General features: G+C 41.9%; 1 long non-coding RNA gene and 1 other non-coding gene across 3 annotated transcripts in view; both read left to right on the top strand.

Moving 5' to 3' along the window:
• Positions 1-27,670, top strand: part of LOC138985931 (uncharacterized) — a 111,684-nt gene that overhangs the window by 70,094 nt on the left and 13,920 nt on the right. The window lies entirely within an intron of this gene.
• TRNAE-UUC (transfer RNA glutamic acid (anticodon UUC)) lies at positions 2,702-2,774 on the top strand. The gene has a single exon. It is a non-coding gene; the product is annotated as a tRNA-Glu (tRNA).

Raw genomic sequence — 27,670 nt, 5'->3', positions numbered from 1 at the left:
AATTAGATTGTAGGGCCTTATGTCTGTTCAAATCATGGAATGTTAGAGATCTGCCTTTCAAATAACTATACGACCCTACGTTATTTTTAGCTTTATTGGAAAATACTTTCTCCTTCTTCCAGCCTTTTCTCTTCAGTTATTGCCCAGTCCTTCCAAACCCCTAACGTCAGGTAATTGCCCTTATTCTGGTACTGGTAGATGCTACTGATTCATAGGGAAAGACTTTGATCTGAACCACCATGGAGTAAATAACCATCCAAGTTGTGGCTTCCAATTTTAGTTGCTTTCAGCTTGCGCATTTGGATGAATCACTACACTTAAGTTTAACCCTATGAAAGTTGGTTGAGGAATGTTTTCATCATGTTTATAGAATACATGACTGAGTGTTCTTAGAAGATCTATTTTGGACTGTTGCCCAGCTACATTTACATTGCTGCTTGAAAGAATTCCTCTTCTCAGATGGTCTGATGTATTCATGGCATCTGGAGGAATATGGTTTTTGAAAGCTCTTGGATCCTCTAATTTTCACAGACAGTAGTGTGTGTTCCTACTTGTGCCCGGTGAATGTAGAAAGCTGGGGAAAATCCTAGGCTTTATCATTTGGCACTGGTGTGCTGGTGAACCAACGTCCCCACCCCCAATATCCATTATACGTCAGTTTCTCTGGTGCAACTACTTCCAACATGGCCACCTGCAGGATAACATCAGGTTAGCCATGGACTCTGTAGAGCAGCTACAAGCTGTCTCCAGCACGCCCTTGAGACCATAAAATTTAGTTAGTCATCACTTTTCTAAAAGGAAAGGTGAGATGAAGAGGAGTGGAGATAGTGGCTGGTTTTGGTCTGAGCTCCTTGGCATACATATAAGAAAGATGTCTGAGTCATTTTTCACAATAATTAGTCCAGGAAAACTCAGTGTAGGATGCTTTTTCCTATTTGTCTATTACTTTTGCTCCATTAAGTCTTTTCTAACCTTAAAGAATCTCTAAAAAAGATCTGTTTATTGGAGATGATACTATAGATATTGTTTGCTTTTTTTTTTAAAAAAAAAAGCAGACTAACACACAGGAGTGTATGAAGATACAACTCATCAAAATTTATGTAGGCAACAAAAAAATGTGGCTGAGGGAATTGAATAGTGTTGAATGCATGTGTTGGAAAAGAAGACAGATCTAGAATCAATAATATAAGCTCCCACCTTAGGAAACTGGGGGCGGGGGGGAAGAAAAACTAAATCCAAAGAACACAAAAGCAAATAAATAAGAATTAGAAAGCTGAGGAGTGAAGCTGAACACAGAAAATCAACAGAGAATACCAACAAAACCAAAAACTGATTCTTTGAAAAGATCAATAAGACTGATAAAACTCTAGCTGGACTAGCCAAGAAAAAAGAGAAGTCAAAAAATCACTAATATCAGAAATGAAAGAAGGGCCGTCACTACTGATCCTATGGACATTAAAAGAGTATGAAAGGAATATTATGAGCCATTCTATGCCCCTAAATTTGATAAGCTAGATGAAATAAACCAATTCCTTGAAAAGACACAGTCTGCCAAAACTCATACTTGGATAGATAACTTGAATATCCCTATATCAATTATAGAAATTGAATCAATAATTAATAAATTTCCCAAACATAAAGGATTATATCTAAATGGTTTTATTGGAAAATTATATCAGTTTTTAGGGGGTAAAATGAAACCAAGTCTCTACAGTATCTTCCAGAGAACGGAAGCACAGGACATACTTCATAACTGATTTCATGAGGTTAGTATTCCCTGAAGACAAAACCAAAGACATTACTAGGAAGGAAACTACAGACCAATATCTCTCATGAATATAGCTGCAAAAATCCTTAATGAGATATTAAGCAAATCAAATCCAACAAAGTATAAAAAGAATTCTTCAGCATGCCCAAATGAGATTTATCCCAGGTAGTTAAGGCTCACTCAATGTTCAAAAATCAATTAATATAATCATTTACATCAACAGACTAAAGAAGAAAAATATAGGATTATATTAATAGAGGCAGAAAATGCATTTGACAAAACCCAGCACACCATTTGTGATAAAAACTCTCATCATGGTTAATGGTGAGATAGCAGGTACCTTTCCCCTAAGAGCAGGAATAAGGGAAGGCTGCCTCCTCTCACCATTCCTAGTCATTATTATGCTTGAAGTGCTAGTTAATACAATAAACCAAGAAAAGGAAACAAAATATATGCAGATGATGAAGGAGTAAATAAAGCTGAAAACTAAAATTGTTCACAGATAACATAATTGTTTACATAGAAAATTTCTATGTAATAATAATAATAATAAAATCTCCTAGAACTAATAAGCATTTACAGCAAGGTTGTAGGGTGTATACAAGGTTAACATACACAGGTCAGTTGGTTTCATATGTGTCAACAATGTACATCTGGAATTTCAAATATAAACACAGCACTTGTTTGTGGTTGCTAAATCATGTTCGACTCTTTTCAACCCCATGGACTATAACCGGCCAGGGTCCTCTGTCCATAGGATTTCCCACGCAGGGATACTGGAATGGATTGCCATTTCCTTTTCTAGGGGATCTTACCCACCCAGGGGTCAAACCCCCATGTCTCCTGTATTGGCAGGAAGCTTCTTTACCGCTGAGCCACCACGGAAGCCCTTAAAACAACACTACAATAGTACAAAAAGAGAGATACTGGGAGTTCCCTGTGGTCCAGTGGTTAGGACTTGGTGCTTTCACTGCCATGGCCCAGGTTCAATCCCTGGTCAGGGAACTAAGACCCTGCATCCTGGGCATGAGGCAAAATCAAATTTTTTAAAAAGAAAAAAACAAAAAAAGCCTCTTAAAACTTGCCAATAAGAAAATGTGTGTGCTAAGGTGCTTCAGTCGTCTCTGACCCTAACAGACTACCCGATTTAAAAATGGGCAAAAAATGTGAACTTATACCTCATTGAAGAAGATATATGGATGGCAAATAAGTATCTGAAAAGACAATATCATATATCATTAGGAAATTGCAAATTAGAACCACAGTGAGGGACCATGACACCCCTATTGGAACAACCAATATCCAAAATACCAGAAACATCAGCTGCAGTGAGAATGCCGAACCACAGAGCCTCTCATTCATTGCTGGTGGGAGTACTAAATGGCACAGTCTCTCTGGAAGACAGTTAGCAGTTTCTTCCAAAACTAAACAGGCTCTTACCATATGATCCGGCAATGGCACTTCTTAGTATTTACCCAAATGAGTTGAAACCAACATCCACACAAAAACCTGCACACAAAGAATATATCAGCTTTATTAATAATTTTTGAAACTTGGACGTGATCAAAATGCCCTTCAATAGGTGAATGGATAAACAAGCTGTGGCACACCCATGAAATCAAATATTATCCAGTGATAAAAAGAAATGAGTTCTCAAGCCAGAAAAAGATACAGAGGAATTTTGAATACATGTTGCTATTGAAATGAAGTAAGAGAAGCCAGTCTGAAAGGCTACAGGCTATATGATTTTAACTATGTGACATTCTGGAAAAGGCAGTTACAGAGCCAATAAGAAGATCAGTGGTTGCAAAGAGTTTGCATGGGGGAGGAAGTGAAGGAATAGATGGCGCACTGGGGATTTTTAGGGCAGTGAAGCTATTCTCTATGATGCTGTCATGATGGATACATGACATTATGCATTTGTCAAAACCCATAAAACTGTACAACACCAAGTGTGAACCCTGAGGCAACCTATCAGTTCAGTTCAGTCGCTCAGTCATGTCCGACTCTTTGTGACTCCATGGACTGTGGCATGCCAGGCTTCCCTGTCCATCACCAACTCCCAGAGCTTGTTCAAACTCATGTCCATTGAGCCAGTGATGCCATACAACCGTCTCATCCTCTGTCGTCCCCTTCTCCTCCTGCCTTCAATCTTTCCCAGCATCAGGGTCTTTTCCAATGAGTCAGTTCTTCTCATCAGGTGGCCAAAGGATTGGAGCTTCAGCTTCAGCATCAGTCCTTCCAATGAATATTCAGGACTGATTTCCTTTAGGGTGGACTGGTTGGATCTCCTTGCAGTCCAAGGGACTCTCAAGAATTCAAGAGCATCAACTCTTTGGTGCTCAGCTTTCTTTATGGTCCACCTCTCACATCAATACATGACCACTGGAAAAACCATAGCTTTGAGTAGACGGATTTTTGTTGGCAAAGTAATGTCTCTGCTTTTTAATATGTTGTCTAGGTTTGTCATGGCAACCCACTCCAGTACTTTTGCCTGGAAAATCCCATGGATGGAGGGGCCTGGTAGGCTGCAGTCCATGGGGTCGCTAGGAGTTGGACACAACTGAGCGACTTCATTCACTCTAGGTTTGTCATAGCTTTTCTTCAAAGGAGCAGGCATCTTTTAATTTCATGGCTGCAGTCACCATCTGCAGTGATTTTAGAGCCTAAGAAAATAAAGTCTGTCACTGTTTTCATTGTTACCCCATCTAATTGCCATGAAGTGATGGGACCAGATACCATGATCTTAGTTTTTTGAATGTTGAGTTTCTAGCCAGCTTTTTCACTCTCCTCTTTCACTTTCATCAAGAGGCTCTTCAGTTCTTCACCTTCTGCCATAAGGATGGTGTCCTCTGCGTATCTGAGGTTGTGGACTTTAGTTCTTTAGTTAATAATAATGTATTGGGACTACACTGTTCTTTTAAAGCAGGGGGCGTGGATTTGAACCCTAGTTGGGGAAGTAAGGTCCCACATTCCACTTGGCCAAAAAAATTGACCAGTGTTGATTTATCAGTTGTAACAAATGTACCATACTAATGCAAGCCAAGAATGAGAGAAACTATGTATATGTGGTGGGGCAGAAGGGGCATCTGGGGCAACTCTGTACTTTCTGCTCAATTTTTCTGTAAATTTGAAACTTATCTAACAACATAAAATGTACTAACTTTAAAAATACAAAGTAGACTAACACCCAGAAGTGTGTTTTTTCCCCTTCTAGAGCAGAGGTTGCAAACGTTTTCGTAAAGAATCAGATGGTGAATACTCCAGGCTTGTGGGCCGTGTGGGTCTCTATCATTTCCTCTCCTCACTTCTTTCTCTTCCCTCCTTTTTCTTCTTAAACAATATTCTTAGCTTACAATCTGGGCCCAAGATCCCTAGTTTACGAACTTCTGCCCCAAAACACTTTCTCTTTTCTTACTCTTGGCCAGACCCATCCACGTTTCCCTCTCCTTGTTTCTATTCTCATCTCCATTTGAAACAGAAACTTGTGATATTTAAATCCTCTCCACCTGGTGTGATTTCCCCTATGATTTGCCATGCTTATAAATAGGGTAATTTCCAAAGCTTAGTAAGAAAAATGAAGAGTCAAGAATTAACTTATTGGCCTGATGTAAAAGAAAGGGTATTTTGTTTGTTTGTTTTTGGATTTTCAACTCCTCTCACCAAGATTTGGAATATTCATCAAGAGAAGAAATGTACTGCAGATAATGGATTTATCTTGTGCCTGCTGAGAATACTTTATTCAAGATAAATTTTCATTACAAATATTTTAGTAAAAGCATTATCAAAACAAGATTAAAGACAATAAAAATAATGAAAATGTAATTCCATAATCTAAGTGAAGTTTGGTTTGCATATTAATTTATAATTGTATACACTGGCTTACTTTTTGTGTATTCCTATTTCTTTGTATTTTGTTAATTTTTACTTATTATTTTATCATATATTTCAAATTTTTACATAGTCTTTAAAAGTTATTTTCTTTAATATATGAGTCCATCATATATATTACATATATTATTATGTTCTACCATAATATAGTAAACAGTTCCCATAGCTTGGGAATTATTTATGTTGCAATAAGATAGCATTACCAACTCAATGGACATGAACTTGAGCAAACTCCAGGAGATAGTGGAGGACAAGGAAGCCTGTGTGCCGCAGTCCATGAGGTTGCAAAGAGTCAGGCATGACTTAGCGACTAAACAACAACAACAAAACATTTAAATACCTTCATCTTTTTGCTTAGCTGAATTATTTTCTTGTGATAAATTACTAGAAGTAAAGTAGCCATACTGAATATGATTATTATATTTGTCATTTATACTACATGTTTCTATTTTCCTTGAGGGACAAGTAATGTATTTTTTTACTAAAAATTTTAAGGATTAAATTTAGGGAAACAATTTAAATGTGAAATTAACTACTAGCCCTAAGAATCACTTTTGAGCATTTAATGAGTGCTTGCTATGCACCAAAGATAAATAACCCTTGGTCTCTGCCCTCAGTGTATATAGTCTAGTGAGAGAACAGAGTTGACTAGGATGTGAAATAAATTTTAAAAGGTACCAAAAAACTCAGCTACCAAAATAAATAATATTTTAATGCACTATATTAAAAAATTGACTTGGCAAACCATGGCTCATGGTCTGTCTCCTTGTTTATATAAATAAAGTTTTATTGGAACCAGGGCCAGGATTAGGGTAAGGAAAGTGAGCAAGGTTGTGCAAGGGCAGATTGGATTTTGTTGTTATTTACAATTGCAATATTTTGTTATCGTGTATTTTTTCATTTAATTTTAGTTTATAAATAATGTATTAAAACACATTATTTATCTTGATAACTGAGGGTTTTTTTGCATCCTCTTAAGTTTTTTTCCTCAAGTCAAATACCTCACTCACTACTCACATCCTAGTCCTGCCTTTGGGGTGGAGATGAAAGAAATAGGTCATCGGAACCTTAGTGAAAGACATTGGGTGTTATGAAGTTTGTGTGTATGCATGTGTTTTCCAATGGTGATGGTTTGTATTTAACTGCCCACAAGGACCACGGTGCTAAGCAACATGTAATATGAGCCGCCCCTGGGAAAGGATGCTGTGTCATTTAGAATCAGCAAAGAGAGCTGTTTTACCATCAACATAGGTTGCAACCATGCTTACACCTGCGTAGCATCAGTTGGGCTTCCCCAGTGGCTCAACAATAAAGAATCTTCCTGCAACGCAGGAAATGCGGGTTTGATCCTTGTGTTGGGAAGAGCCCCTGGAGAAGGAAGCGGCAACCCACTCCAGTATTCTTGCCTGGGAAATGGACAGAGGAAACTGGTGGGTACAATCCCTGGGGTCACAAAGAGTCAGACACGAGGTAGCGACTAAACAGCAGCATCAGTTACATAGCCTGAAAATCTAGGCCAACCATTGCCACTTAGCAAGGACCACTGGCACTTTTTGATTGACTGGCTTATATAATCTTTATTGTTCCTTAATGCATTAAACATATCACTATGTTCTTTAAAAGGAACTATAATGTGGGAAGGATTCATGCTGTGTGTGTTTTAAAAGCCAGGTCACTAAAGTATGCGTAAGGCTCATCCTGTCAGAGATTGCTGCCTGCCAGAGTATAATCAGAAAATCTTTCCTTGTCCAAAAATTGGTTTAAGAAATGGTTTCCAAGTTTGCTAGAAAAATGAAAAAATTTTCTCAAAGTCCAAATACAGCAGACTCTAAGTTGGGTGATAAACATCTGGTCCTTTCTTGAACATGTTTTCCTTTCTAAGTCGCACTTAATTTATGTTAAAATCAATTTCAGGAAATGCTGACAAATAAACCCTAAGTACAGCTACTCTTCCACTTTTTTCCAGACATTCACTGGAACATAAGACTATAAATACCTAGGATGTTTGTAGAAAGATCAAAGCATTAACACAAGAACATTTAGGCCAGTGTTCTGTAACTAAAAAGATAATTAGTGGTAATATTTCTTTAGTACCTGTGATGAGGGTCTTGTTGTTCTACAATTCAATAAATACATGAAATCTGGGCTCTATGTGAACTTTGAGAAACAGAAACTGATAAAAAGGGGCAAAATATTGTAATAGTCATCATAATGGATCATTATGGAAGAAGAAATATCTACTGTTTGAACAGATGGAGAAGCAAGTCACTTCAGAACTGTTTTAAGGTTTTGTTGTGTTTCTAGTACACTAATGCCACACTCCGTACTGGGGAAAGGACATTCATCACCAGGTTTTGGATTCCTGAGGGCTTGCTGCTGGCTCACAGTATCTCCAGGTGAATGGATATGGTTGAATTAGAAAGTCAGTGGAGGGAAGAATCAGCCTGCCCAGCCCCCAGACAGGAAATGGCAAGGAGATTAAAGATGGGCTGGTGTCAGTTGTGGGCTTCCCCTAGGCTGTGAAAACAAATAGAACACATAATTAATATTCTTCCTGCAGCTTGTGGAAGGCCTTTAGGCAGGACATCAGTGTTGGTTTTGCTATCTATATTCAGGCTGCATTTTGATGCATGATATTTTGGGAAAATGGGGAGCGTTGCATAAGCTGGGATCATCTGTAAACAAACGTCAGGTTTCTAAATAGGAGGAGAGCCCATAGGGGGTTGTTCTGTAATTCAAGGCCAACCTGCTCAACCAGGAGATGTGGAGAAGTGAAGAGGAGTGTGATTATTGGTGAAGAGTAGGAAGATGTTGTTTTAAAAGAGACAGTTACTGTCTGGGCAATAACCTGCTGACTGCTCAGTTTCAAATCAGTTCAATAAATATCTTTTGAGCGCTTAGTGCACACCATGTTCTTTGTTAGCACCAGAATACGGAGATAAATAACAGGACTGCTGATCAGTTTACAGTCTAATGCATACAGAAAAGAGGAAGGAGATTAATCACAACAAAATTCAGAACCCAGTGTCTAACCACCAAATTCAAGAGTTGCAAAGCTCTTTCCCACTTGCTTATGGCACTTACAACTGTCAGCCTATGGGACTCAAGAAGTTTGTGGACAAAGTTTATTCCTTTGTTGACTGAAAAAACAAAAAATACCATCTAAAGGTTGTGAAATATGATTTAGTCATAGGACTTACTGAGGACTTAAGCCTAGGAGACAGCCTCTCAGACAGTGTTAAGGGACTTTTCCAAAGAGATGAGGGAAGAGCCAGGATACATAGGAGTTTTTGCCAAAAAACCCCAAAAAACCCCAAACCAAAAAAATCCAGGTAATCAGAATATCAAAAGATACTATTAATTAAAGAAAACCAGATATTTCAAGTTAATGAATTTGGTGCTTGCCACGTATGGGACAGTGACTGAGCCATGTAAAAGACACTTGCTCCTTGGAAGGAAAGCTGCGACAAACCTAGACAGCATATTAAAAAGCAGAGACATTACTTTGGCAACAGAGGTCCATATAGTCGAGGTTATGGCTTTTCCTGTAGCCATGTATGGATATGAGAGTTGGACCATGAAGAAGGCTGAGGACTAAAGAACTGACGCTTTCAAACTGTGGTGTTGGAAAAGACTTTTGTGAGTCCCTTGGACAGCAAGGAGATCAGACCAGTCAATCCTAAGGAAAATCAACCCTGAATATTCATTGGAAGGACTGATGCTGAAGCTGAAACTCCAATACTTTGACCACCTGATGCGAAGAGCTGACTCATTGGAAAAGACCCTGATGCTGGGAAAGATTGAGGGCGGGAGGAGAAGGGGGTGACAGAGGATGAGGTGGTTGAATGGCATCATCGACACAATGGACGTGGGTCTGAGCAAACCCCAGGAGATGGTAAAGGACAGGGAAGCCTGGCGTGCTGCAGGCCTTGGGGTCACAAAGAGTCTGTGAGACTGAACTCAGAGACTGAACAACAGCAACAAAATGTATGGGAAGATGCAAGAGTCTGGCCTCACTGAAATCATTCGCTCGACGGCACTTTAACTGTCTGGGGCCAGGATTCTGCTTTTCTCCATCCTGAATCCCCTCAGGGTGCACAGTCGGAAGTGGCTACAGTGGCTGGTGGCTTCATCGTTACAACGTCCTTTGTGTACTGGTTTGGCAGGGGACACTCCTCATCCACACCTTCTTATTGTGTGTTTTATAAATGCAGGGGGGAAGTTCGGGGTTGGACTTAGCCCAGAGTTACTGCTAGTAAGCCATGGGAACCAACATCCTGGTTGGTTCCATTGTGTTCCTTAGTGGATGAGGAAACTAAGAACTGGGCCCGGTTTCTGGTGTCTATATTCACCTACCCATGTGCCCAGCCAGCAGTTTTATATTTTGTATACATTATATATACAAATACATAATGTGAAACATTATGTATACGTACATTATGTGTACATAATGTGAAACATTATTTGGGGATGAATGTTTAGCCTTATTTGCATTTTATGAAGGTAGATTAGCTTAAAGACATAAAACAATGGTGCAATTCAAGGAGTCGCAAAACTCGGACAGAAGTTAGTGATTGAATGACACTAACTATAAAACAAGGCACAGTCTCCCCACTGATGTGATTAATAAGATTAAGTAACATGTTAACTGGCCTTCCCTGGTGGCTCAGCAGTAAAGAATCCACCTGCCAGTGCCTCAATGTAAGTGACACGGGTTCAGTCCTGGGTTGGAAAGATCCCCTGGGGAAGGAAATGGCAACCCATTCCAGTATTCTTGCCTGGGAAATCCCACAGACAGAGGAGCCTGGCAGGATCGAAAAGAGTCAGACATGACTAAACAACATGTTAACACAGTACTTTGCAGTTAGAACCAGGAAACTAGTGTCCATGGTTTATTGGCTGAGGTGTGTGTGTGTGTGTTTGTGTGTGCGTGCGTGCACGCGTGTGTGTGTGTGTGTGTGCTCAGTCCCTCAGTCATGTCTGACTCTTTGCAATGCCATGGACTGTAGCCTGCCAAGCTCCTCTGTCCATGGGATTTCCCAGGCAAGAATACTGGAATGAGTTGCCATCTCCTCCCCCAGGGGAATCTTTCCAAACCAGGGATCGAACCCGCATCCCCTCTGTCTCCTGCACTGGCAGATGGGCTCTTTATCACTAGCACCACTAGTCAAACCTTGTGGCTTTCCCTTTACGTTTGTAAGGCAAAAACATTTTTAAAAGGCAACAACAAACCAGCATCCAGAAATCTCAGGAGTCCTGTCTAAAGCAGGTGGGGAAAGAATTTTTAGGTCTCTCTTGGGCTGATCAGAGGTTAGTTCAAAATTATACTGTTTAATTCTGTCATAAGAGACAGTAGCCTTTTGGTTGCAGACCTGGGAAGGTAGGTGTATTAAGAATGTGTGTGTGTGTTTCCTGGCAGTGTCTGTGAGTTAGATGTACAGTCATCCCAGTAGCTGATGCTAGATCAGGTTCTTCATTTAGGAAAAGAGTCCCTTCATAGATTCAGCTCTCTTCTAGATCTAAAAAATTCTGTGAGCTTGTCGTTCTATGTTGAGTTCCATAGTATGCTCAGCTTTTCTTTTTCTTTTTTCTGAGGTGGAGGGAGGGGGAGAAGGGAGTAAACTTAAAGGAAGTCTAACTCTCCACACCATTTATCATCAGGAAGTTTATCAAGATGAGAGAGATTAACACATATGAAACAGCTATAAACAATGGAAGACAGTCTGTGGTTAAATTGGCAATTATTTTAAATGCCTTAAGAATTCCAAAGGGCTGGGAATCTGTAGGACCTGGGAGTGACTAGGGAACATTCAAGGGAAGACATGGTCATGTAGAAATTTACCAGGGCAGAATTTGAGAGATGAAGATGTAGGCATTCCAAAGTAATAAATTCATGGTGCCTGAAAATATATGTCTACATTCACCATATATATATATATATATATTCATTTATTTGTGTGTTTGTCACTTGTCTGTATATTTATTCAAGGAAATGCAAGTTACCTATCATTTGTAGCATTTGTCTCTTTCGCCCACTTTGGCTCAAGGCAGGAATGAAATGTGCTGTTGTGACTTCAAGTAACACACAGACCAAGTCCTAAAATACAATGAATGGGTCGAACCTGGTTAATTATCTTCAGGTGTTGAAATAGGACCAAGCTTCTTAAATCTAGGGGGAGATTCTGAGACCTTGGTGTGGGATGTTTCCAGTTGAGAATGTCTTTTGTTTTCACCACCTGTTCTAATGCATAACTTCTTCTCTGGCCCCCTAACCCAAGCCCTCATGGGGGTGCCAAGTGGGAAAGGCTTTCTGCAGCTCACCTGAACTACTTGTTTGTTTTGAACCTGTCCCCTTTCCTTGGAAAAAAAATCCACGTGGTTTCCAGACACAACTTTGACCTCTAGGAAACTGTGTGTTTTAAGTTGCTCTGGTCGTGTCTGACTCTTTGCAACCCCATGGACTGTAGCCCTCCAGGCTCCTCTGTCCACAGGGATTCTCCAGGCAAGAATACTGGAGTGGGTTGCCATGCCGTCCTCCAGGGAATCTTCTGGACCCAGGGCTGGAACTCGCATTTCTTAGGTCTCACACATTGACAGGCGGGTACTTTACCACTAGCGCCACCTGGGAAGCCCAAGAAACTAGCAGTTATTAAAGTATGATGACGAAACAAGTAGTAATGGCACCATGTTTAAATGTGAAAGGGATAATAATAATATGAATCGTGTGTATGTGTGTGTTAGTTGCTCAGTCGTGTCTGACTCTTTGCGATCCCATGGACTGTAGCCCCCCAGGCTCCTCTGTCCATGGATATTTCCAGGCAAGAATACTGGAGTGGGCTGCCATTCCCTTCTCCAGGGGATCTTCCCTACTCAGGGACTGAACTGGGTCTCCCACATTGCAAGTAGGTTCTTTACCATCTGAGCCACTAGGGAAGCCCCCAGTATTGCTAATAACAAATACTTATAGTGTGCTGTGTTCCAAGTGCTGTGCTCTAAGATTTGTCCCTCTCTTAGCTCATTGCCTCTTCATAATAATCCTATAAGATGTAGGTTATTGTTATTATTTGCATCTTACAGATGGGAAAATCAAAGCATGGAGAGGTTAAGAAGCTTGCAGCTGACCCAAATTGTGGACCTGGAATTTGAATCCAGGCAGTGTAACTAGAAGTCCATATTCAGCATCATTCTAGCAAAAGAAAGCCATTGAACATAGAATATTCCTGACTTCTGTTAACTCCAGTGGAGTCCTTCCGTCTTTAATTATGTTGTCTGTAGTCAAAGAAAAGGCCGCTGACCCTGTCACTGGGGCAGGGCTGGCGGTGATTTTCTCTCTGTGGTGGCAGCTCTGTGTTTCTTGTGCTCTCATGTGGCCCAGCTAAGGCCAAGGGCATCATCTAGGACCTGCGGATACCACGCAGATGCTGTGGTCCTAAAATCTTCTCTCTATCCACAGCCAGACAAAACCTTTCCCAACCCTGAAGTATCAGCATTAAACTCATGCCCACAGGACGTGTTTTTAATTTTAACAAATGTCACCTGTAATTAACCATCACTCTTAACATCATGGCATTTTCTCATCTAGTTTATTGTCTATGAATTTCCCCAGTTGTCCTCTTATTATTGAAACTTTAACATATAAGCAGTTTACTGCTGTTTTGTTTAATACATCACATGCATTTTCTCCTTGTATTATAAATCATTCATAAATATAATTACATTTTTGACACATGAAAGAACTACATAGCCATGGCAAATGTTTCACACGTGAAACATTTTGAAAGATGAAAGACATGTCAATGCATGCAGCAGCATATATGTGATGAATCATTTTTGCTGATATAAATAGATCATGTGATACACACTATTCTATGCCTTGCTTTCCTCTCTGTCTCTCACACACACACAACACACTTCCCCCCAAACACAGAGAAATATACCAGTTTGGAACTAACATTTTCTTTCCATTTTCATCTCATTTCTTTTTAGTGATGTTTTTCGATATGAGTAAAACATGCTTACTGTAACAAAGGAAATGGTGCAAAGACATATAAAATAAAATAAAATAAAATAAAATAAAAGCAAACTATCTCCTTTGGTCCTGTCTCCAGTCCCATCTCTCCCCATGCTCCCAGCTCTCATGCTAACACCTGCTACCTACTGCCCACGCTCATTCAAACAGATGCAAATGCATATTTACATATAAGATAGATTCCTTTTTGGTTTGTTGTTACTCAGATATAATTAAAGTAAATGTATCAGTCTGTAATCAGTCTCTTGGTGTCCACCCCCTGACAATATATTAAGAACGTTCCTAACAATTCAAGAGATGAGGCTCGATTATATTTTTCTTTCCTAACTCTTCTTTCTCTTGTTATGCATGTGTGTGTTTATATATACAGGTGTATTTTTTTCTTTGTCTCCCACAATTCTTATTTGCTATTCAGCTTTGCAAGCCCCTCAGGTCTGCTGATGTTCCAGGAGGTTCCTAAGCTCCCAGTCCTACCAGTCAAGGGAAAAGGTCATCACTCAACTGAATGTACTTGAGAGATGCACCTGAAATGAATCCCTGATCTTTCAGGGAAAAGAGAACGAGGGTCTCATGGTCCAGCAGCTTCTGCAGACAGAAAGCCATCGAGCACTTATCAGGTAAATAACTGGATCCAGTTCTCCTTTCCTGAGCCTTTAAACTCACTGTCATAGAGGGAGAATGTTGTGATTTCAAGATGGCCAGTTAACATAAATCCTTTGTTCATCTGAGTTTTGAATCCATCAAGAGATCAAAAACAAGGGCCAAATGAAAATATCATTTTAGTGATAAGCCAGACCCAGCCAGTTTAGAACTAGAACCACAGTGAGGCTGAGTCAATTTGCTCGGCCCTCCTCGGGCACATGTGAAGAGTCAGAGCTGATGGCATCAGGCCTGTGGCTGCCGAGAAGGCAGCCCTGGGGGACAGCACTTCAAGTAGAGCTCCTCCAAGACAGGAGCTGGGTTGGGCTTCCCTTTCTCCCACCTGACCACTTAGATGGACCAGGCTTTGTCCTTAGATGAGAAGAGAGAGAGGTGGGGAGATGCCTAGACAGTTCCTCCCTCTTATTTCTGAAAGGGAGGAGGTTTGACTTTAAGGGCTGAGAGAGGGAGATTGCTGTGGAGAGGGTTGCTCCTGCTGATCATTCATTGAAGAGTGAGTCATGACTCAGGAGGCAGATTTATACTTCAATCTGTTGTTCAGCAAGTAGATTTTCATCATTTTGTTCATCCCAGATTGGGCATCGATCCTATACATTCATACTGGGTTGACGTACATTTTTGAGAACACCTCTTGTAGCCTTGGTGGCAGCTGTATTTCCAAAAGTATGCCCTCCTCCATCCCCCAAGGCTGCACTGGAAACACGCCAGTGATCTGGATGGCTGATAAACTGCCACATCTCACAGAGGGGTGGGTGGGGGCCTAGTATTGTGCACCCAGAGCCGGCGCACACCCACATCTGCATTTGCTCATCTGTCAGATGAGGAGGTTGATTAAGTCATCTCGCCAAGGACCTTATGGTGCCAGCCTTCTGTGATTCTGAAACACTGCCTCCCCCGCAACTGCTGAGGACCACCTTTTCCATAAATAAACCATCAGAGCTGTATATAAAGGTGCTGAATTTCCAAGGGTGGAGAGCACCTTTTAGTCATGCTGGGAGCCCAGGATTTTACTTCTAAGTCAATGCGCAAGATTGGGACCCACCAAGACCTCCAACAATAACATACTCCCACTTTTATAAAACCCACTTCTCTGGGAGGATGAATGGTACAACCTCTTGAAAACATTCATCAAAAAAGAAAAAAAAAATCTGCATGTACCCTTTGATTCAGCAATTTTACTTCAGGAAATTTACCTTACAGCAATCAGTTCAGTTCAGTTCAGCTGCTCAGTCGTGTCCGACTCTTTGCGACCCCATGAATCACAGCACGCCAGGCCTCCCTGTCCATCACCATCTCCTGGAGTTCACTCAGACTCACGTCCATCGAGTCGGTGATGCCATCCAGCCATCTCATCCTCTGTCGTCCCCTTTTCCTCCTGCCCCCAATCCCTCCCAGCATCAGGGTCTTTTCCAATGAGTCAACTCTTTGCATGAGGTGGCCAAAGTACTGGAGTTTCAGCTTTAGCATCTGAATCGATGCAATTGGTAAGGATATCTACACAAAGATACTTTTTCTGCAGCATTCTGTACAACTTAAATGTCTATTAATAAAATGTGGATTAATTAGATATGGTTCATAGAAGGGAATAACCATGCAGCTATTAAAAAGGTAATGAGGAAAATGTGTATAAGGGCTAACATGGAAAATTTTCCAAGATAGAGTATTGATTGAAAATGGCAAGATGCCTACACTTCTTTTGTATGATGACATTTCTTGGTGTGTATTATGTGTGTGTATTCTTATAAATACTTAGAAAACAAAACAGACCCCAAATCTCTTCACAGTCTCTATCTCAGAAAGTCTCAATTGTCTGCATGGGAGCGAGGGCAGCTGAAAAACATAAAAGTAAAAACTTCTGTTTTTTCACTTTTATCCATTTCTGTACTCTATGTTCTTAAAAAATAGGCAATGGAATTATAATCTCTAAAAAAAAAAAAAAAAAAACAAACCAGAACCACTATGCTATACACATGAAACTAACACAATATTATAAATCAAGTATACTTCAGTAACTAAATCAAAACATAACAATAGGCACTTATGATTCTTGTGGCACATACAAAGAAAACCCCTTCAACCTTCAAAACCTTCCTGAGGAAAAGAGTTAGCCTCTTTATGTTCACAGTTCAGAATGTAAGATAATGCTCTACTGAGTCAGTGGAAAGGCAGTGCACAAACTCTGAAGTGTTAAGGTGATATCACCTTGTAGGGCGCACTTTTTTAATTTAACTGGTTTATTTTTGACTGCTCTGGGTCTTCGTGGCTGCTTTCTAGTTGCAGTGCGTGGGCTTCTCGTTGCCGAGCTTCTCTTGTTGCCCAGGCTTCAGTCATGGAGGCTTACGGGCTTCAGTAGTTGCAGCACATGGACTTAGTTGCTCTGCAGTGTGTGGGATCTTCCTGGACCAGGGATCGAACCTGTGCCCCCTGCGTTGGTAGACAGATTCTTAACCACTGGACCACCAGGGAACTCCCAGGATAATCTTTGGCATTATTGATAAATGCAGTCTGTCCCAGAGCACATGGGATTTGGGTGAACTCAAGGGCAAAGTCAGTAGCCAGTCAGTCTGAGACCACATATACACAGAAAGACTGCTCACAGAATGAGAAAAGATCACAAAGAACCTGCACGCAATTTAAAAATACAGGCTGGAAGGATTATTTCTGAGCGTCACTGTCCTGCAGCAAACTGCATTCCCCCGTGGTGCCCGACAAGTTTCATGTGCCCACCCTGGTCTTTTCCCCTTTTATGGGTGTATACATGCCTAATTGGAGAAACAGTGGAAACAGGGTCAGACTTTATTTTTCTAGGCTCCAAAATCACTGCAGATGGTGACTGCAGCCATGAAATTAAAAGACGCTTTCCCCTTGGAAGGAAAGTTATGACCAACCTAGATAGCATATTCAAAAGCAGAGACATTACTTTGCCAACAAAGGTCCGTCTAGTCAAAGCTATGGTTTTTCCTGTGGTCATGTGTGGATGTGAGAGTTGGACTGTGAAGAAGGCTGAGCGCCGAAGAATTGATGCTTTTGAACTGTGGTGTTGGAGAAGACTCTTGAGAGTCCCTTGGACTGCAAGGAGATCCAACCAGTCCATTCTGAAGGAGATCAGCCCTGGGATTACTTTGGAAGAAATGATGCTAAAGTTGAAACTCCAGTACTTTGGCCACCTCATGCGAAGAGTTGACTCATCGAAAAAGACTCTGATGCTGGGAGGGATTGGGGGCAGGAGGAGAAGGAGACGCCAGAGGATGAGATGGCTGGATGGCATCACCGACTTGATGGACGTGAGTCTGAGTAAACTTCGGGAGATGGTGATGGACGGGGAGGCCTGGCGTGCTGCGATTCATGGGGTCACAAAGAGTCGGACATGACTGAGCGACTGAACTGAACTGAACTGACATGCCTAATCACCCAGAATGGTTCACAGAGACATCGGGGGCCCCTCTTTCTGTGAATGGTTAAAAGCTATCTGTCAAAGAAACCTTCTCTGTGTTGTTGAACTTAACATTTATGACCTGACATCACGAACCTCAAGAAAAATGAGATCACGTTTACTATGCAGGCCCAAACATTGCTGGATCCTTCCATCTTCTTGACTGCAGGACTCCCAGCCCCTTTCGAGGTCAGTTGCCTCCCTCCTGAGGAATGTCTGAGAGTTCACTGAAAGGAGGTCATCTTTAACGATGCCCTTGGCAGTTCTGGCTTCATCGCTCAGTGTTGGTTTCTTGGTGACACCCCTTGGGACTCTCTTGGGCCACCTGGCTGGAGCCACTGCCACTGCTCTGTAGGAGTGCCCCCTCCAGAACCCCATGGACATCCCAGGGGGCAACTTCTCACACCATCACCACTCTCCCTGGGGTCTGCCATTCATTTGAGCAGAATACTCACCCTCTGAGCTGCTTTGCCCAGACCCCAGCTCCACACTCCTCCAGCTGCTGAGGTCCAGATTGCCAATGTTTACTCTTCTCCAGAAGAACATGCACAGGGACAGGGCTCCCCTGCCTCTCTCTGCCTTCCACAGGAGCTGTTGGGGTGGGGGAGCTGAACTGGAAAAAGATTCTGGGAAAAGTCTCTGTGTTGTTCCAGAAACCACTTCCTTCCATCTCTTAAGTCTCTTTCAGTTTCAGCACACCAGTGGCCACCTTCCCGAGTCCAGAGTCTTTGCAAGGTGAAGTTTGGTTTCTGTTCATTTTGGGCTAACTTGCAGGATGTGTCTGTAGTCCTCTGACCCCTATATATGGACACACTTGCCACCTTTTTCCTAGGGTTCTTCTCTCTATTAAAAAAATATTTATTTATATTTGTATTTTTTAATTAAAAATTTAAATTGGAGGATAATTGTTTTGCAATGTTGTGTTAGTTTCTGTTGTATGACAAGGTGAATCAGCTGTAAGTGAACATATATCCCCTCCCTCTTGAGCTGTCCCCTCACCCAACGTCCCTTCATCCCACTACTCTAAGTCATCACGGAGCCCTGAGCTGGGGTGTTTCTCTCTGGATGAAACTAGTTAAAAGGGTACCAGAGGGTGCCATGGCAGGGAATATCACCCAACTCCAGGGGCCATATGTATCTGAATCTCTGCTCTGGTAAACTGAGATCCACCAGTACACTAGTGAAACACTGGAAGGACCCTGCAGTGGAAACACAAAGACCATTGAGTTAGACAAGTAAGAAAAAAAAAAAAAAGCCATAATGAAAGAGAAGAACTAGAGCTGAAGACTAAGAGGAAACGGCAGGTACCTGCCAAGAGAATGGTGAAAGAATTTCAAGGCAAGTAGGTCAAGGGGTTGCATTGTTTCAGTCTTCAGCAAGAGGCCAATGCAGTGCCTCTGAGAAATTCCACAGAGAGATTTTTGCGGAGTAAATCTTTGCTATTTGGGAAAATATTAGATCTCTGAAAATTCCCACACAGATAGATACTATTCTAACATGCTTTCATGTTAGAAGCTGAAATCCGAAGGACAATAATAAGACCCCAGTGAAGTATGTAATTTGAATACTCAAGAATATTCATTGTAAGGACTGATGCTAAAGCTGAAACTCCAATACTTTGGCCACCTGATGCGAAGAACTGACTCATTTGAAAAGACCCTGATGCTGGGAAAAATTGAAGGCAGGAGGAGAAGGGAACGATAGAGGATGAGATGGTTGGATGGCATCACTGACTCAATGGACATGAGTTTGAGTAAACTCCAGGAGCTGGTGATGGACAGGGAGGTCTGGCGTGCTACAGTCCATGGGTTGCAAAGAATCGGACATGACTGAGCGACTGAACTGAACTGAAATGAACTTGACTGAGAGACCTACCCCTTTACAGCTGACTCAGAGTATGGATTCAAACTGGTACCTCCCCAGTTATAAATGAGTATGTTATGGCCTGTGCAATCACATGTCACAGCTGAAACCAAGCACATCAAGTGTCAGAGTGCTAAGGGCCTACCGTATTGTGCAAGAATTTGGCCATGGCTAAGAGCTGCCTCAGCTCCTTGTTTTCCATCAAGGTTCACTGACCTGTCTGTGATTTACCTACAAAGGTTCTTCAGTTCACACCCCGCACCACTGCTTGTCAGCCTGGGAACCTTCCGAGGAGCCTGTTTCCTTAAACCTGGTCTCAGCCTTCTCCTGGGCTTAAGCCAGGCCTTGATGACCAGGGGCTTGTTCTGTGTTCTTCTAGGTATGTAGAACCTCTTCCTTGTTCCTTCTTCCTGATTTTTTTTTTTTTTTAATAGAGGATAGGAGAAGGGAGATTAGGGAAGGAAGTCTGGCAAATGAGATTCAAGGTAGGAAGTTGTAGTATTCAGTGGAAAAATTTGACTATAAGTCTAGAAACTTAAGATGATAATTTTTAGATTCGAAATATAATTTTAAAGATGCTTCCATTTTATGCAAGGTCAGCCCCAAGCCTCCATGTATATGAGATAGAAATGAAGAAGCAGGTGATGGAGGGAATGTGGGAAAGGGTCTGGGGACCTCTAGAAGGTATAAGGCAGTTTCCTGGCTTACCTGGTGTCAGGAACTCTGGGTTTCCCTGTCAGTTCTGCCTCTGACCAGCTACATGATCTGGGAAACATCACTTCTTTCCACACCTCAGTATCCTCAATGTAAAGAGGAAGTTGGATCAGATATTCTAGAAGATTCCTTTCAGTTCTAACAGATAGGAATTTGCAGTTTGATTACCCCCTCCACCCAAAAGTTAACTAAAGAATAATGGATTTAAGACAAACTTAGTGGTTCTTAGAGGTGAATAAATAGCATCAAATTTAATAATGGATAATTAAAATTGATCCAAATGAGCTATTTGTCTTCTGTTATAAGACAATGTACACTGAACTTTTGGTTTTAGCATGAATATAATGTAAAAAGTCTTTTAATCCACTTTTCAAAGTGTTTTTGCTTGTATAACTTTTAAAGCTACTCTCATTACAAAGAGTTAGTTAAAAACCTGTGGCCAAGAGACTGAACTCAATCATGAATTTTGGCCACATTCTTCCTTGGCTTGGCCACAGAAAGGTCCAAGAGGTGTCATTTCTGGGCTCATACATTTTTTTCTGGGTAGCAGATAGCCACTGGGAGGGTCCCTGGTCAGTTGGTCCTACTGGCCTTCTCTGTGCAATGAGAAGACCCTAGTGACTTCCTTCTCCAAGTTACAGATCTGTCCCCTCGCTTCTCATTTCAAGAAGAAAGCATTAACCCCAAGCAGCACCTGGAAGCCATCACAATATATTGACCTTTGGCCCCTTTATTTCACGGAAGATGTATTTTAGGAAACTTTGTTTTTATTCTATGGAATCAATAACATCGATTTCATCATACACTGGATTCTCTTCTCTTTCACCGGCTTTTTGGCCAGTTGCCTTGTGTATGCTTAATGACAAGAGGTTTCTAATGGGCTACGCAGGCCGTTCACTGTGTAGGGTAGTTTGCCCAGGGTAGGGCCTCTGTGGCTGAGTCCAGGCCCTCCGTCCAGCAGGAAGGGCAGAGCAAGCCAGCTCCTCTGGTGCTCTGATGCTGAGGGATCGTCTTAGACTCAGACAGTGCCTTTCATCTGACATGCATGTGAAGTCACTTCAGTCGTGTCCGACTCTGTGACACTATGGACCATAGCCCACCAGGCTCCTCTGTCCATGGTATTCTCCAGGCAAGAATACTGGAGTGGGTTGCCATCTCCTTTTCCAAGGGCTCTTTCTGACCCAGAGATCGAACCCACATCTTTTATGTCTCCTGCATTGGCAGGCGGGTTCTTTACCACGAGCACCACCTGGAAACCCCTTGTTTATTCCACTGAGTCCTGGAACAGGAAGAAATTTGAGAATAACCAATAGCTATTTGCTTTTACTCTTCTTATAAAAGAGTTGAGTGAACTAAATGCATTGATTTAGAAAAATTGCATAGAACAAAACATGGTAAAATAAATACTCATAATATTATTATTATTACTACCATTATAGACTCTACAGCACTTTGCTAATGACTGACTCTAAAGACAGGACCTAGAAAACTTCTAGTCTAAACTGTCGCTTTGCAAATGGGGAAACTGAGATTCGAAGAGGAGACAAGACTTGCCTGAGCTCACAGAATTTACTAGTAATGTAAATGGGATTAGAATTCAGGGGAAAAATACAAATTTAGAAATTTTGTATCTTTGAAACCAGCCAGCACATCTCAGAAGCTTTTGAGACAATACGGTGGCAGGAAAATCCTGGATTCCCCAGAGAAGATTTGTAGAGGTTCTTTCCTTCCCATAGTTTCCTATTCCATTGATCCTAAGATCCCCTCCATGGGACTCCAAGGAGCCCCCGCTTCTTCTGGCTGCGGTTCCTTCAGAGTGGCTGCACTAGAGCTGTGTCTTGGCCATATGCATGGCTGGGAATGCTTGTTGTTGCTGGGAGGGATGGAAATCTGCCATGTTTACTGGAAGCTGGACTTCTCCCACAGTAGAAGAAAAACTGGAAAAGTTCTTTTCAAGTTTTTCATGAATGCTTCCTTTTTAAATGACATCGTTTCATAGAAGGCATTTGCATTGAGTTTACGAGGGCTGTGTTACAAAGTACCACAAACTAAGTAGTTTAAGCAACAAAAATGTATTGCCTCATAGTTATGGAGAGCATTGCCGATTCAATGGACATGAATTTGAGCAAATGCCGGGAGATAGTGGAGGACAGAGGAGCCTGGCGTGCTGCAGTCCATGGGGTTGCAAAGAGTTCGGCATGATTTTGCAACTGAGCACAAACAACAACTGAGTTATGGAAACTAAAGTCTGAGATCAAAATGTCAGTGGAGCTGGTCCTTCTAAGGGCTGGGAGAGAACGTTTGTTCCATTCCTCTCCTCTGCTTTCTGGTGGTTTGCTGGCAATCTTTGGTGCTTCTTGGCTTACTCCCCCTGTGTGCCTATCTGTTTCCAAAGTTCCCCATTTTATAAGGATGCTAGTCATTCTGAATTATGACCAACTCTAATGCCTCATTTTAACTTGATTTCTTCTTTAAAGACCTTAGCTCCAAAGAAGGTCACGTTCTGAAATACTGGGGATTAGGACTTCAACGTATGAATCTGGGGGCACAATTCATTGCCCCTTGAATTGTGGAGCACAATTCAAGCCAATAACAACACTGAATAATTTAGACCAGTAAGGATGGCATCTGTTTCATTTACCACGGAATGTCCCAATGTCTAGCACAAGGCATGGCATGTATTGGGCGCCCACATATTTGTTGATGTAATGAACACACTTAGTAATCCTCATTTAATTATACTGGGGGTTTTCAGATTGGCTGTTCATAAGGTGTTAATTTTCCCTCAAAGATGCTGATTATCCTTTTGGAAGACTGTCTTGTCAGTAATCCCCAGTCCTGAGTGTAGCCAATTTAATGTCAGAGTCTTCTCGCGTGAGCACATTCAATTGCACTAATACTAAGTATAAAACTGACCGACACTGACTTTTGTCTGTCCTGTCTGGAGCCTGGTGGAGGGTATGTGAAACCATGAATTGATCTGAAAGCAGCAGCAGTAGGAAGAGGAAAAGAGAAGAGCATTGGCAGCCCTCTGTTCTTGTCTTGGAAATCCCATTTTGATTTCTGATGGTACCAGGAGACGTTGACACAGGAGCATCTGTGTGGCACTGGCCATGGGAATGCTGCCCAAGCACATGAGGAAATTCTCAGAAATGTCTTTGTGATGGGAGGAGAGACAGTTCTTAGATATCTGTGTCCCATCTGTAGGCATAGTAACTCCTTACAAATTCAACCTGATAACTCAGAGGCCCAAGTAGGAAATCCTGGGTCAGCCTTTCCCATTTCCCATTAGAATTGTTCATACACATAAACAACAGATGGACGAGATTAATGAGACATCATATTCAAGTAGAATAAATTGGTCTGTAATGTCGAGGTAGTGCTCTCACTTGGCAGAGGGTAGTATCTGCTTACGTGGAAGGTTGCAGTTGTGCTTCCAGGCTTTCTGGGCATTTCTGACACAACCAACTAGCATCAGTATAAGAGGACCCAAGTCAGAGAGCAAAAATTTAAACCCCTGAATGCTTTCCATCAGATAGTGAGGCATCCAAATCATGCCTCTTGAGTTGTTTCAAAAATGGATGATGACAATAATAGCAAAAGAGCACATGACACAGGATCCAGTCACTTGTTTATTTTTATGTGTTTTGTTCTGTTGTCTTTCCATGGGTGAGTTGGCCTGTGAGTACGTGCCTACACAACCATCTGGGCGAGACCAGATTTGGGGCCCCCTGGTTCTTCTGTTTGATTGGGAATTAGCTTATTCTGTGGAGTCTAATTTGCAATGTTTAGTGGATCAGAAATGATTGGGAGAATGTGGTTGACTGTTCATGTTAGAGAGAAAATCATACTTAGTGTCATAAACAACCCTTTGCCTGTGTTATTGGTTAGTTCCAGTCCATGTACATAGATCACTGAATCTAAGCCCTTAGATGCAGAACTCAAGGGCTCAGACCACTACCAAGACTCCAGTGCTCTGAAAGATCACATGTAACCCCGCATCAACTACTGGGCTTCCAGGTCCCCAGAAATCAGTTCAAGGTCAGCTGCACCAGGGGATCCCATTCAGGACTCAGCAGGCAGCAAGGGGATGTGTATCTTTCTGGCAAGTCCTGGAAGACTTGGCTCTGTGCATCTTCTGGGCAGAGAGAGGGCAGTGGTTCTTTTCATGATGCAGCCGTATCACCAGAACTGCTCTGCAGTGAAGGGGAGGCTGAGAACCTTGTCTGGACTGACACCCTTTGTGGGGCACACAGTGCTCACTGGTGGGCTGCCATTTTCCACGGTGACACTCCATGAGCTGCTGGCCTTGCCCCTGCTTGTAAAACTTCAGAAACGCTTTGACTCCAGCCTACACCTCCCAGGTACCCTCCTGTTTCTTTTCTGGCCAGTTTGTGTGGGCTGACAGGTCCCGGTCTCCACTTACTAGTCAGCCGCCTGTTCATCTGTGGACTAAGTACACATGCAGTGTTGCAGATGGAATCTGCCGCATACAGATTAGAGTGGACGGACCTTATTTTACCATTTTGGTGCCTTATTTCTATTAATACTCTTCCCTGGTGGCTCAGAGGTTAAAGCGTCTGCCTCCAATGCAGGAGACCCGGGTTGGATCCCTGGGTCGGGAAGAGCCCCCAGAGAAGGAAATGGTAACCCACTCCAGCACTCTTGCCTGGAGAATCCCATGGACGGAGAAGCCTGGTAGGCTACAGTCTATGGGGTTGCAAAGAGTCAGACACGACTGGGCGGCTTGCCTTGCCTAAGTTCATAGTAGGTTTAAACATTTTCATTACGAAACAAACATACAGAAAAATACAAAGAACAGTATAATAAACACTTAGGTACCCGGTCCCAGACCCTCTGGAAAGCTTTTTTATTTTTTGCTGTAAAATCTTAGAGCTACACTTGATATGTCCTGGGAACCACCCCTCCCGCCGCCCCATTTCATATACACCCCTTCTCCCTTGATTCATTCCTTTCTCACACCCTCCCTTCTCAGAGGTAACCATAATCCCAAATTCAGAATGTTTCAATTTCTTGCATATTTCATTGACACTAATAAATGTGTATGTATTCTCAAAAATATAGAGCACCGTTTTGAATGTTTTTAAACTTTTACATGCATGGTGTCATTCAGTATGATCTTTTTATAACTTGTTTTTATATATAACACTTTTGGGGTGGAAATTTCCCCATGTTGTTTGATTTTTTTTAATTTGCTATATCACTGAATAGTATTCTGTTTTATGAATATAACATTTATGTACTCTCCATTTGATTGCTATTTATGCTGTTTCCTTTTTTTTTCTTGCCTTTTACAAAACACTGCATTGCATATCTAGTACCTGTTTCCTAGTGTGTGAACAAAAGATTTTTTTCTAGCAAGTGTACCTCTAAGAACTGCTGGGTCTACTAATACTGACAATCATGCCCCAATAAGTATGTGTGAAGATTCATTTCTCCACGTTTCCACCCACCCTTGGTGTTATCCCATTAATATTTTCTAAGACTAATTTTTTTAGAGCAGTTGTAAGTTTACAACAAATTGGAGGAGAGGAAGTTCCAGAGATTGCCACATATCTTCTACCTTCACACATGCATAGCTTCCCCCATTATCAACAGCACTCATGAGAGTGGTAAATTTTTTTTTACCAAAGATGAACCTACATTAACTCATCATAATTACCCCAAGTCCATAGTTTACCTTAGGGATCACTCTTGGTATTGTACAGTCTGTGGGTCTGAACAAAATTATAATAATGTACATCCATCATTACAATATCAAAGTCACTCAGTCATGTCTGACTCTTTGCAACCCCGTGGACTGTAGCCCACCAAGCTCCTCCATCCATGGGATTCTCCAGGCAAGAATACTGGAGTGGGTTGCCATTTCCTTCTCCAGGGGATCTTCCCGACCCAGGGATCGAACCCAGGTCTCCCGCATTGCAGGCAGACGCTTTAACCTCTGAGCCACCAGGGAAGCCCATGGAGTGTTCTCACTGCCCCCCAAATCCTCTGTGCTCTGACTACTCTTTCCTCCCTGACTTCAACCTCTAGCAACTACTGATCTTTCTATTGTCTCTTCAGTTTTGCCTTTTCTAGAATATCACATTGTTGGAATCCACGGTATGCAAATTAGCATCTTTCATTTAGTAATATGCTTGGGACTTTAAGATTCCTCCCTGTCTTTTCAAGGTGTGACAGCTCTTTTCTTTTATATTAACATTTTCCACCAATCTGAGCCTTTCTCACTGTTGTCTTAATTTGCATTTCCCTAATTATCAGTGCCGTTGAGTGTGTTTTCCATACGCTTGTTTTCAGTTTTCTTCTGTGGTTTGCTTCTTTCTATATGTTGCCTCTTTTCTTCCATGCATATATTTATCTTTTATTCATTATAAACTTTGGACAGAATCCTTTGTTAGTTTTAAGTAGTGCAATATCTTTTCCCAGACTGTGCTTTGTCTTTTAATTATGTATGTCTTTTGGTGAACAAAAGGATTTATATTTTAATGTAATAAAATGTACTTTAATGGTTCGTCCTCTTTTTGTGTGTGTGTCTTTTTAAGGAAATCTTCCCACTGCTCACAAGAGGTCATAAATAGATTATTCTATATTTTCTTCATTAAGTTTTACAGGCCCTCCAACCTTAATGTAGGTTTCTAATTGACTGGGAATTGATTTTTGTGGGTGGTGTGATGTAGGGATTTTAATTTCATTGTATTTTTCATAAAGATCACCAGTTGACCCAGAATATTTTTTGCAGAACACTGTTTTCTCCTACTGGTCCAATTCCGCCTGTGTAGGTAAAGGTAGGGAACAGTGTTGGTGGAGCCTGGGTGAGACCTGGGGCTGAGGAAAAGGGGCCAGCTATAAGAATTACTTCAGCGAACAGATGTAGCCCCTGAAAGAAGAATGACAAAGTGAGAGGGGGTGGGCGAATAAAAGTATTGACTTCTCTTTTCTGTCTTCCATTCTTTTGCTGTTACTTCCTATTGGTCAAACCCAAAGCAAGCCAGACACGACTGAGCGACTTCACTTTCACTCTTCACTTTCGTGCATTGGAGAAGGAAATGGCAACCCACTCCAGTGTTCTTGCCTGGAGAATCCCAGGGACGGGGGAGCCTGGTGGGCTGCCGTCTATGGGGTCGCACAGAGTTGGACACGACTGAAGCGACTTAGCAGCAGCAGCAGCAAAGTGAGCCAGAGGGTGCCGGTGCCCTGGTGATGCAGTCTGTAGGGGGTGGGCTTCCCCAGGACTCAGAGCGTCATAGTCCAGTGTAGAGGAGGGATTCACGTGGGGTACACGTGGAGCCCA

The sequence above is a fragment of the Bos mutus genome, chromosome 27 (assembly GCF_027580195.1).
Source record: "Bos mutus isolate GX-2022 chromosome 27, NWIPB_WYAK_1.1, whole genome shotgun sequence".
Lineage (NCBI taxonomy): Eukaryota > Metazoa > Chordata > Mammalia > Artiodactyla > Bovidae > Bos > Bos mutus.
This window is presented reverse-complemented; position numbering and strand designations above follow the sequence as displayed.